General features: G+C 33.4%; 1 long non-coding RNA gene across 1 annotated transcript; it reads right to left on the bottom strand.

The window, feature by feature from the left end:
- Positions 1–7,232: 7,232 nt before the first annotated feature.
- LOC140709984 (uncharacterized) lies at positions 7,233–11,571 on the bottom strand. Its single transcript, XR_012090882.1, has 2 exons — positions 11,474–11,571; positions 7,233–8,457 (listed from the first exon to the last, which is right to left on the bottom strand). It is a non-coding gene; the product is annotated as an uncharacterized lncRNA (long non-coding RNA).
- Between the last annotated feature and the right edge of the window lie 919 nt (positions 11,572–12,490).

Genomic DNA, 12,490 nt, shown 5'->3' on the forward strand with positions numbered 1-12,490 from the left:
TGAACCCAGTTCATCCCTGGGACTTGTCTAGGAGCTACAGTTCTTGTGACCTAGACAACCTTTGAGGTTTATTTAGAGCCCCAGAGCACTCCAGCCCAACGTGGCAAGGCTTGCCGGAAGTCAAGTTTCAACCACTGGGATGTGATTCCCCTCTGGCTAGGGCTGCTCTGATCACTCCCTCTGTGGGTGGGCATCAGCTGAGTTCAGTCCAGTTTTGCTTTCTGGTATAATAGAGCAGCACTGAGATCAATGCACTGTCTCATAGTTACTTTTCTCTCCCTCTCCCAATGGCACAGATTCTCTCTCTGCAGGGTAAGCCTGCTGCTGGGGGATGGGGATGGGTGGCACTGGTGATTCAAGACTGTTTCTCCTACCTCTTCAGTGCCTCTTTCAGCAATATCAAGTTAAAACCAGGTACTGTGAGTGCTCGCCTAATTTTTGGTCCTTACAGTGGTGCTTTTTATTTGTAAATAGTTGTTAAATTAGCATCCTTTCTAGGGGTATGATTGGTGGAGACTTCTATTTTGCCATCTTGCTCTGCCCCTCTCTCCCAAGATCCATTTCTGAGTGGAAAAAATTTAAGTAGTAGGGCATTATATAAATTATGATTCTATGAATGTAAAGCATGCATATACTCATATTCATATACACACCAGTTCTTTTTTTTTTTTTTTTTTTTTTTTTTTTTTGAGACGGAGTCTTGCTCTGTGGCCCGGGCTGGAGTGTAGTGGCCGGATCTCTCAGCTCACTGCAAGCTCCGCCTCCTAGGTTTAGGCCATTCTCCTGCCTCAGCCTCCAGAGTAGCTGGGACTACAGGCGCCTGCCACCACGCCCAGCTAGTTTTTCTGTATTTCTTTTAGTAGAGACGGGGTTTCACTGTGTTAGCCAGGATTGTCTCGATCTCCTGACCTCGTGATCCACCCGTCTCGGCCTCCCAAAGTGCTGGGATTACAGGCTTGAGCCACGGCGCCCGGCCATACACACCAATTCTTATTTTTCTATTGACATATATATTTACATCAAAGATGACAGTAATTCTCTCAGAGAAGAGTGTGCAAATGGTAGTATGTGGGGACTTTTGTTTTATATGTATTATTTTTATTTTTATAATAATGATGAATTTAAAATATTTCTTATGTAAAGTGAAAACTTGAATTTAAAGTAATGTAAGACACTGTGTATCTTTCTCATATCATGGTCAAGCTTTTTTCCCTTGATTTCTAGATATTTTAAGTTAAAGTGCATTTCCTTTAAATATGATAAAGTACTGCGTATTTCCTGCTTGCTAATTTTCCAAAGGAACTGTTGTTAGTGCACTAAATATTATTCATTTTTGCAGTCTTTCAGGTTTCGCTACAAATTTATGTATATTTTATTTGCATTCAATTATAGAAACATGGAAATTATTCAGAAATAGATTCATTAGCAAATTGCAGATTCGATTTGTACATTAAATAATATAAGAATAAACACTATTGAAATATTTAGATACTTTTCCAAATACATTGTAGAGCATCCTCAGAGAAATTGACTGGTGCTTGCACAACATATGTGTCCATGGCTTAGAACACTCATTTTGATCATAAGCATTGGTTAAATTAGTCTTCCAAGGATTAGCTTTACTTTATGATTAAAAAGTTTGCAATGTCTTTAATTCTGTGGATTTCCTTCTCTCTGATGGATCACACTGCATGTCATAATGTGTTCTATTTTTTCACTTCTAAATCTCAAATCATTTTGATTGATGTAGTTGTTTTATACATGCATGGTTGGCAAAAGACTAAAGAAAGTATATGATTGTGGTTAGGCAAGTGCTTATAACTGTGGAGCCCTGCATTTTCTGTGGAACCCATGGCTCCTTTACATAATTACTTTTACATTTTGAGGGTGTTTTGTTTCCTCAATCAAAGCCTCAGGAATACGTGAATATTTTCACTATCCTCAATAAACAAGCCCTTCTTTAGACATGTCCAAACCAAAAGGTATGAGGGATGCTTTCATAGACCCAGCATAAAAGGTGCCCCGAAACGTTAAGTACTTGTTAAGTAAATACAATGTTGTATTACTTTAGTGTTCCTTTTTCCAAAAAACAAGTGATAAAAACACCCTACTAAAATGTGCACAAGTCAGTTATTGATAAAGTATATTCAATACATTAAACTATCATGATGGAGTGTGAATGCCCATAGTTACAATTTCCCTTGCAATCCCTTTTCTCACCTATAAAGTGTATGTGCCTTATGAACCAGAACCACAGTGTGATGAGCTGTTCGCAACAGGAGATATGAGTCTCACCACCTGACCACTCTTGTGCACATATTTACAGAAAGGAATAAACATGAGTGTAGTAGAATTCTCGAAGATTAAATGTGCATATGCTGTGACTCCACTTTACCAATTTGCTCTTGAAAATATACGCTGAAAATTTAACTTTCTCATGTTTGCATATAATTTAATGCCAGAAATCCTCAATATTCAAACTAGTACATGATGAATTAGTGTCACACTTTAAAGTCTTGTGGCAGAGTTAGATGGTTGTGTATACCATCATTTATTTTCTGCAGCCTCTTTAGTGTCAGAATGCCAAATTCATTCAACATGGCCAGCCAAAATCCTAAATTCCTGTGCTTCAGATTTGAACAATGCCAAAGATACCAAAATATTGTATGAATAGTTTTCAGTAAGTTTTCTTTAAAAGAAGGAAATAGCTGTCTCCTCATCCTACTGCCTGGAACATGTGTATAATGTCTAGAGTTCCATCTACCGTTGAGGATCATGAGGAAAAATGTTATATTTTAAGGATGTCAGAGCAGAAAGTTGAAAGAAGCCTGATTCCTGATGATTTCGTAGAGTTGCCTTTTTAGGTATAAACAGACACTTGTTTATTATTTTGGGTTTTCTGGCAAATATAGGCAAATACAATATAACACAAATTAGTTTCAACACATTTTTTATACATGTTTATTGTAAGTCTATCTGTAGTTGCTGAAGTCATTATGAATTAATATAGGCCTACTGAATAATTTTTTATCTCCGTTGAGTATTATGTCCTGTAAAAGTTTGAAAATGCTTCCAAGGCCATTCTTAATTTTTTAATTTAGAATTTTGCTCTCTTTGATATAGACACACCTCGAAGATGTTGCTGGTTCCAGGTCATTGCATGAAGTGAATATCTCAATAAAGCCAGTCACACACTTTTATTTTGTTTCTCAGTACATACAAAAGTTATTTTATAAGATACTATAGTCCATTAATTGTGCAGTGGCATTATGTCTAAAAATGTATATATGAATTTAAAAATACTTTATTAGTAAGAAGTGCTAGCAATCATCTGAGCCTTCATGAGTCGTCATCTTTTTGCTGGTGGAGGATATTGTCGCTATGTTGAGGGCCTTGCTCTGGATTAGGTTTTGGCTTAAGGGAATGTTGTGGATCGTTTGATCTTCTATCTAGACCACTTGAACTTTCTCCATATCAGCAATAGGGCTGCTTCACTTTTTTGTTTTATCATTTGTGTTTTTACTAGAGCAATTTTACTTTTCTTCAAGAGCATTTCCTTCACATTCACAACTTGGCAAATCATTTGGCACAAGAAGTCTAGCTTTCAGCCCGTCTCAGATTTCAATATGCCTTTCTCACTAAATTTAACCATTTCTAGCTTTTGATTTAAAATGAGAAACATGCAAATATTTCTTTCATTTAAACACTTAGGGGACATTGTAGGGTTATTAATTGGTCTAATTTCAATATTCTTGTGTCTTAGGGAATAGGGAGGCCTAAGGACAGAAGAGAAATAGGGGAATGGCTGCTTGATGGAACAGTCAGAACACACACATTTATTAAGTTCACCATCTTATATGGGTGTCGTCTTGGCACCCCAAAACAATTACAATAGTAACATCAAAAAATCACATATTACCATAACACATATAATAATATGAATATCAATATAACAACGATGCATATGCTTGAAATAGTGTGAGAGTTACCAAAATATGACATAGAGACACAAGGTAAATGCATGCTGTTGGAACATGGTGCTGATAGACTTGCCCCATGTAGGCCACAAACCTTCAACTTGTAAAAACCACAACATCTGTGTGAAGCACAATAAAGCAAAGCACAATAATATGAATCATGATCGTATTCGTTTTGAGCCTTTTTTTCTTATAGTTTACACTCAGTCAGATATATTTTAACCTATTGTTTCAATTGTGTAACTTTCTGCATTTCTTTGTTTCGGCAGTGCAAGTAAATCTTTCCTGTTTGTGAGTGTGGGAGATTATGGTGGACTTGGTGGTGGGAGGGAAATGTCATCTTAGTCTTTTCAGGAGTGAAACATACCTGCATTTGTTGTACTGGATACATTCGGCACATAACCACATTCCATTAACAAGGAACCATGTATATTTACAATGGTGGTCCCACAAGGTAATACCATATTTTCACTATATCTTTTCTATGTTTAGGTATGTTTAGATACACAACTACCATTGTGTTACCACTGCCTACAGTATTCAATACAGTAATTTGTTGTACTGGTTTGTGCCCTTCAAGCAAAATAGGCTTAGAGTCCAGGTTCATGTAAGTAAATTATATGATGTTTGCATAATAATGAAATCACCTAACTCCTCATTTTTCAGAAAGTATCCCTGTTGTTAAGTAATACATGACTATACTTCTGTCATTTCTGCATACTTATTTTTTTTACCCTTCATATTGTTTTACTCTTCATACTGTTTTATTCTTTATATCGTTTTTACCCTTCATATTTTTGTTTCTTTACCTAGGATGTAGATAGGTAAGATCTGATTTCCATCTAACCAGTCTTCTCTGCACTACTCTCTTTTTTCTCTTTGCACAACTCTAGACTTTTTCAGGTCTTCTGATGTCTTACCTTCTTCTTCCCCTTTGCAGTGCTTTGCACGTGATTTTCCCTTTTCACCCACTAGTCACCCTTCAGATCTCAGTTCAAAGCTTTCTCTACCCACTAGACATGTGATATCTGCATACCATATACCTTTTCTTTTTATTTTTCTTTTCTTTTTTTCTGAAAAAAAAAAAAAAGAAAGAAAGAAAAGCAGCATCTTTTCAGGAGTTACACATACCTACATTTGTTGTACTGGATACATTCAGCACATAACCATATTCCATTAACAAGGAACAACGTATATTACACAATGGTAGTCCCACAAGGTTGTACCATATTTTCACTGTGTCTTTTCTATGTTTAGACACACAACCACAGAAGGTCTTGCTCTGTCATCCAGGCTGGAGTTCAGTGGCACAATCTTCGTTCACTGCAAACTCCTCCTCCTGAGCTCAAGCCATCCTCCCACCTCAGCTAACCAAGTAGCTGGAACTACAGGTGCTCACCACCATAGTCACCTAATTTCTATATTTTTGGTAGAGACAGGGTTTCACCATTTTTCCCAGGCTGGTCTTGAACTCCTGAACTCAAGTGATCCTCCTGGCCTCAGCATCTTGAAGTTCTGGACTAACAGGCATGAGCCACCACACCCAGTCCACATACTTTTCTTTATAGAATTTAGCATATTGTAATTTTTTGTTAATGTGTAATTAAATGTTTAATGTAGTTCTCTCCAACTAGATTTTAGACTCTATTAATATAGATCTATATATTTATATATATCTATGTATTTTTTCTCACCCTTTTGTTTCTAATGACCTGCATAATTCATGTCCCATAGTGAGCGCTCAGTAAATAAGCAAGATTATCTTACCTAAGTAATCATAATAATTATGTGACCAGAGGCCAGCAAGGAGAGACTTGCAAGTTATGTGTCAGACACCAGCACTCTAAAAGCAAAGGTTAGGAAGTGAAGATTATCTACATTGCCATTTTGAGATAAAAATGAAAACCTGTTAAGTAGTACTTCTTAGTAGGGACTGGCAATTGTTTAATAGATTTTGTAAAAGTAATATTGACTTGTGAGAATAGCAGGTTTAAAAGTTGAAGATGAAAGAAGAAACAGTGATGGACAAGTGAAATAACTAAGAAAGTAATATAATCAAAACTTAAGAGAAAAAAACAAACTAAATTCAAGGAAAATTATAGACACTTTTCCTAGTCTGGCCACCTCCAGTCTCACTGTAACTCACTTTATAAACTACTACTGGAGTTATCCTGCTGAAGAGCAGGCCTGATCATTTCACATATTTGCAGTCTTTTAGAAGCTCATCAGAGACTACAGCTGATGAAGTGCTGCTTCTCACTGAGTATAAGCACAAAATAAAGAACTATTTTTTTTTTTTATCACATATGCTTGCCTAATTTTATTGTTAAATATTTTTGGGAAAGTTGGCTTTCCTATTTATAAGTTCAAATAATTTATAGATTGAAGCAGTCAGCATGGATTTTAAAATAATATGGATAAGTCCAGGCATCTATTTCAATGCCCATAATCTCACAGGAACTGGAAAATTGATTCTTTGCTGGATTATTTTAATGTACTATGTATTAGTTTTCAGAGGTTCAAATCATGCAAAACAAACTAATTTTCCTCATTACATTGCAAGATATTTAAGTACCAGGAGGTACTGCAGAGTGTAAACCAATTTAAGTGTATAGAACAATATGTTGGGAATTTGATTTTATATCATAGTTTGGGAATAAGCCTAATGACCTATTCTTTTAATTGTTAAGTGCAATTTGTGTGAATTGTACACTACAATCAGCCCTTTTTGATTGAGCTCCATTTTTGCTCCAGGTGTGATTACCTACTCATAGATAGATGATAGATATAGATAGATAGATGATTGATTGATAGATAGATAGATAGATAGATAGATAGATAGATAGATGATAGAAGTTCTTAGCAGACTTCTGGATAACAATAATGAGAACACTTTAGGTATAATTAATGACCTTTTTTATCTAATTATTACCTTCTGAACAGAATTCTAGAAACAACACTTAGAAAAAATCCTTACTGATACAATACCTGAGCTTTCTGTTTTCTAGCAATGTTCCATTGTACTAAAATTAATTCTCAATAGTTACTATAACTATAATATTAAAATAGCCCTTCACAAGAAAGTCATAGTGAAAAATATATCATGTTTTTCAGAGCTTAGGAAACAGAAAGCATAATTTTATACTACAAAAATATTAGGAATATCAATCTTCCATTAGTTCTGAATTAATATGACGAAAGCTTGCCAATGAACCAAAGGAAACTTGTTTTCTTGGTAATGAAAACCAAATCAAATAAGCAACTACAAACAACACATTTATTTAGAAAAATAAACTGAAAATGCTGTTTGGCTATAAAAACTGTTACATGCCAAATACAAATTAAAAATGACTTTTTAATTAAGAGAACAAATAGATGTTCAACACAAATGCTTAGTATGCATTTCACTGTATTTGACTTCTTTGTTGTTAATGATATCAAATGATCTTCATTAAAAACTTTGGATCCCTTTTTCATTCATTTGACCATACTGATGCTTTTTCATTGTTATTCTGTTGTTGTTTTTAAATTTGTTTTAAAATCAAATCCTTTTTTTATTAGATAACTGATTTTTTTTTGGAAGGAAGAAAAATCAATGTCTTGAGAATTCTTACATTTTTCCATTTTGGATTCCTGCAAGAAACTGCTTGCTGTGGTCTCAAAACTCATGGGACCATCTGTGCAAATAACAGCACACATCATTACCCTGAATGGAAGTGACAGTGCAAATATTAGAAGTTCACTGAGAAGTAATCAGTAAGAACTGACATCCCCCCTCTTCCAACCAATATAGGGTGAAGGATTGAATGCGAAAAATTTTCAAGCAATTGACAACAATGCTATTATCTCAGGATGGCTTGAGGCTATACACAAGATGGCGAACACTCTCTGTCTGGAAAAAGCAACATTCGACCTAAGACTGTTCATTGCTGCAATGTTTCTCTGTTCATTCAGTTTTTTTTTTTTTTTTGTCTACATATTTTGAAATGATGTGTAATTCCAGCTAGAAGTACCTCATCTCTCTATATTTTAACCTTCCCAAATGGTAAATCAGTTTATAATTTACTGGTTTAATTGCTTAATATTCATTTTGTTGGTCTCACATCTGGGAACAGTTTATTTCCATAGTGAAACAAGATGAGTTGGTTTGGTGTTTATGTTTTGTTGGCTTCTTGTTTAGTCCTTTCCATCTATTTATTTTATGTTCATGGTAGTTTCTGAGTGAAGAGATTTAAGGCTGTGGCTGTTTTTACCCCCAAGGCTCTGCTCATGGCTGTCAGATAGAGGAAGATGATTTTATGCAGACTGTATCAGAGATCATTTGTGCTCCAAGGCTGAGAGATTTGCTGCTCTGAGATGGTCAGACTTCTGGTTACTTTAGAATTAGATCTGTCCTCAAGAAGTCATAAAGATGAATCTGAAGTGAGAAAAACGAATTGACATGCCCCCAAGTAAAGGTATTCCTTCCAATCCGAAGGAGCTGTCAGAAGAAGGAAAACAAAATACAAATACGGTCAGTTTAAACAGTAAAATGGTTTAACAAAAACACATAAAAATTATTAAAAATGAAGCAATCATCTGTAAATAATAAAAGTAATTTTAGATTATTTACATTATCAAGCATTTTATTTTAAATGTCTAAACATTTTAAATAAATATTAAAACATTTAAATTGTATATATTATTATGTAACTTAGTCATCAAAATTTAAGTACAGTAGTATGATTATACCTAAATTAAAAGATCTTCCCTTATTCCTAACAGTGCTTAGAACTTCAGATAAATTTGACATTAAGTAAAATAAATTTTCAATATAGTTAAGAAATACTTTTCCATTAAGGTAGATCTTTCATTTGAAATAATAATCACAAAGTGTAATTTCACAACACTTTATAATGTAAGAATGATGTAATTTTTATTGCAATCTATATAGTTTAAACTTATTACCAGATTAAAAAAGGGATATTTTTCCTTGATACAGCAGATAATTAGCCATAGAATTAATCTTTCTTCACTTTAGGAATATCTGTAATACTTTTAAAACAGTACATTAAAATAAATTATATCCATATCTCTAATTAATGCATTTTTTTGGGAAAACAAAAAGAAATGCCACAGTTATCACCCTGACAAGCCAACATCAGACATGTTTAGCGCTACTTAATATGGAGTGCATCTGTGGTCTTCTATTTAAGTTAGGATGTAATAAAGAATATTTATGCTTACACTCACAACAATAGGTTCAGAATGCTATTACTATAAACCTAGTATAATGATTAATTGATTTATAAATTATTAGAAAAGTTAGAGACAGAGGAATGCCTTTAAGTGTATTTTTTAAAATCTTAAAGTCCATCTGAGAAACCCCCATTTTAACCCTTTCATTTGGGGTTAGGCAAACCCCCAAAGAGAATGTGGTTTTCTCCCATATAGACACACGAACATACATACAGGCAGCAGAGTAAATAATTTAGTCATTCTGTGACAAAATTATTAGTCAGTATTCTATTAGATTAATAAGTGATAATTTTCATTATGTTACCCAACTACCATGACAATGTTTTAGTACTAAATGATCTAAATGAACAATCAAAAAGGAAAAAAAAGTCAATAACTCTCTCTCCTATCTCCAAGATTAAAACCAGAAAAATCACTGAACACAGGTCAATGAGACTCGAGGGCTTACTCTGAGTCATTACTAAAGGTGTTCATGAAAGACAGAGAAGCAGTAAAAAACAATCTTCATGATGGAGTTGCTTAAGAAGATGCAGAAACTTATCTGTACAGGAAAGTGGAAAAGCCTGGATGGAACTGGCCTAAACTTTATACAATCCCAACAGCATTGCTTGCCTCTATTTGTGCCATTTTTGTATCATCTAGAAATATAAGTCTCTATGTATTTAAAGGAAACCAGTGCTCAAGCTGTTATTAATGAACAAGCAGTAGTCCTACAATAATATTTTTGTTTTAGTATTAAATAAAAACAGTATGAAAAGCACACAAAGCCGACTTTCCACAAATGTGTGGGTACATAATTCACATATTTGAAACAAAGATAATTAAATGTGACAATTATATTTTTAATGGCTATGTAATATGGGAGTCTTCAGCAGCCTTTGATAAGCTGCTACAGTTTATTAAAACTTCAATCTATTATTTGCATGTTTATTTGTCTAAAAATATTGATTCATCACCTATTGTATACTACTCTAGAATCCATGGATACAAAAAAACTTATTTCTTGCTCTCCAATGAGATTAGTATCTGAAGGTTAAAAAAGCAAACATTCATAGTAAAAAATTGGTGCCACGACATACGTAAATATAATATTTTAAAATGAACATGGGAGTAGTGAGCCTACAAAAGGTGGCATTTGAATTGAAATTTAAGGGATAGGTTGGAATTTTCAAAAATAATAAAATGTTATTAGTTATGAATAAGAGTATTTCAAGCAGAGGGACAAGCATGGTCAAAGGCATAGAAGCAAGAGAGAGAGAGTGATACCTTCAATATTGTATAGCATAAAACTACAAAGAGAAAAGACATGTTTCTGAAGAGCTTGACAGAGGACAAGGTGTCTTTTTACACTATGTAAAACTAGATATTTATGCTAATGGCAATGGAAAATGTTGAAAACTTTTGATGAGGAGCGTGCCTGGAAGAAGTGTGGAAAGTACAATGAGGAGGAGGGAAGTACTTACGCTCCATATTTTCAGTAAAGACATGGCGAAGACACTGGCTGAAAGCAATAACTATGACTACAGTTGCAGATACTTTCTTAACGGTAAATTGAAGTGAGTAAACTAACCCATTCCTTCTTACTAAATTAAGAGAGCATTTTATTCAATTACCATACATTCAAGATATGAGCAAACATTATTATAGGCTTTTCCTGTTCCACCAAATTTTTAGGTATCTTATGCAAGCGGATATTTGCTTCTCAACCCTCAGTGGCCATACGTTACAAGTAGAAAACAAAAATCATCTAACCAGTAGAAGTCTATATCTGCTGATTAGATTCTAAGATTGGATATTAAAGGAACGTATTTAAATATCACTGAATTTTGAAAATTTGTTACATATATCCAGGCTTCTTACTGGATGGTATGAGATACCACATTTGATCCAATATCTCAGGCCCACTAAACAAAGCCTCAAATAGCTTTTCATGTACAATTTTGCCTATTTAATAATTGCATGAACTTCCATTATTATTGGTTATAAAATACACAAATTTTGAAACCTCCACATTCTTTTTTGCACGTTTACTTCAAATATAGAGACGTAATATACTGTCACTGTTACACAAGTTAAGTAAGTCTATTCCTCATTGAAATAATAAAAAATAAATGACAAACAGAAAGACCTTGCACAATCAAAAATGAATTCGGGCACCCTCCATGGAAATGCCTTCCGACCCATTCTTCATGTCAACGGGTTAATTGCTCTATTATGTTTGAAATGACTTGGCTTAAAACCATATAAGATTTACTCACTTTTTGGATGGAATAGGTCAAAGTTTTCAAGCACTTCAAGGGTCATTTTCTCATTCTTGTAAATGTTTCGAGGCCCAAATGTAATATGCAAAATGTGAATGATGCTAGATAATTTTTAGTCTTGAATCACTGAAACGTCAAGTTAATTAATTTATATAAGTAACATTTTAAGTGACTGAGAATATTTCTATGCAGTAAGGGCAGTATGATTTAAAAATGCCAAAGACAGCAAGCAAAGCTAAGGAAATGCTGAAAATAATACAAAAAATTTTTCTAAACAGACATGTCTCATAATTATATATTTATTTGGATTTTGGTAAAATTTTTATAATTTTCTTCTTTATAATCTGTATTTACACATTTTAAATACATACATTTTTGTATATTATTATAGCCTTTTAAATATATTTTATAAAATATTTATATATACATACTTAATTTAAAACATTTAATATATATAATAAATATACAATTTTAAATATTTTAAACTATAGGACAATGTGTCATGTGTCTGTTGGATTATAAGAAGTAGTAACTGTTAAGAGACCAAAATCATGTTAAAGAAAATCTGTCTTATTTCGCCTGACTGATAAAAGCAGCCCTCCCAAACCAGATACAGTTTATCCATCCTGATTTATTCTTATTATAGGCAATGTTGCCTAGTAATATGACTGACAATCTACCAGGATCTGGTTTCCATGGAAATAAAAGTTGAAAGTTAACCCAGGGTAATTTTTATGATTATGGAAAAGAAGAATATGTTTTGCTATCCCTCTATTCATATTAAGAAACAGAAATATTTGGGAATTCAGATACCAAATAGACAATATTTTCTGATTCATAAAACAACAAAATTCAAGATAACAGGTATGCATTTAACTCAAGAAACCAAAAATAAATAAATAAATAACAAAATCTTCCACAAACTATAAAATACTAATGAAAATTTAAAAATTAATAAAAACTGGCAAAGCTACAAAAAATGAAAAACCTGATTTTTAAAATCATCTTTGATTT

This window comes from Chlorocebus sabaeus, chromosome 23 (genome assembly GCF_047675955.1).
Source record: "Chlorocebus sabaeus isolate Y175 chromosome 23, mChlSab1.0.hap1, whole genome shotgun sequence".
NCBI lineage: Eukaryota > Metazoa > Chordata > Mammalia > Primates > Cercopithecidae > Chlorocebus > Chlorocebus sabaeus.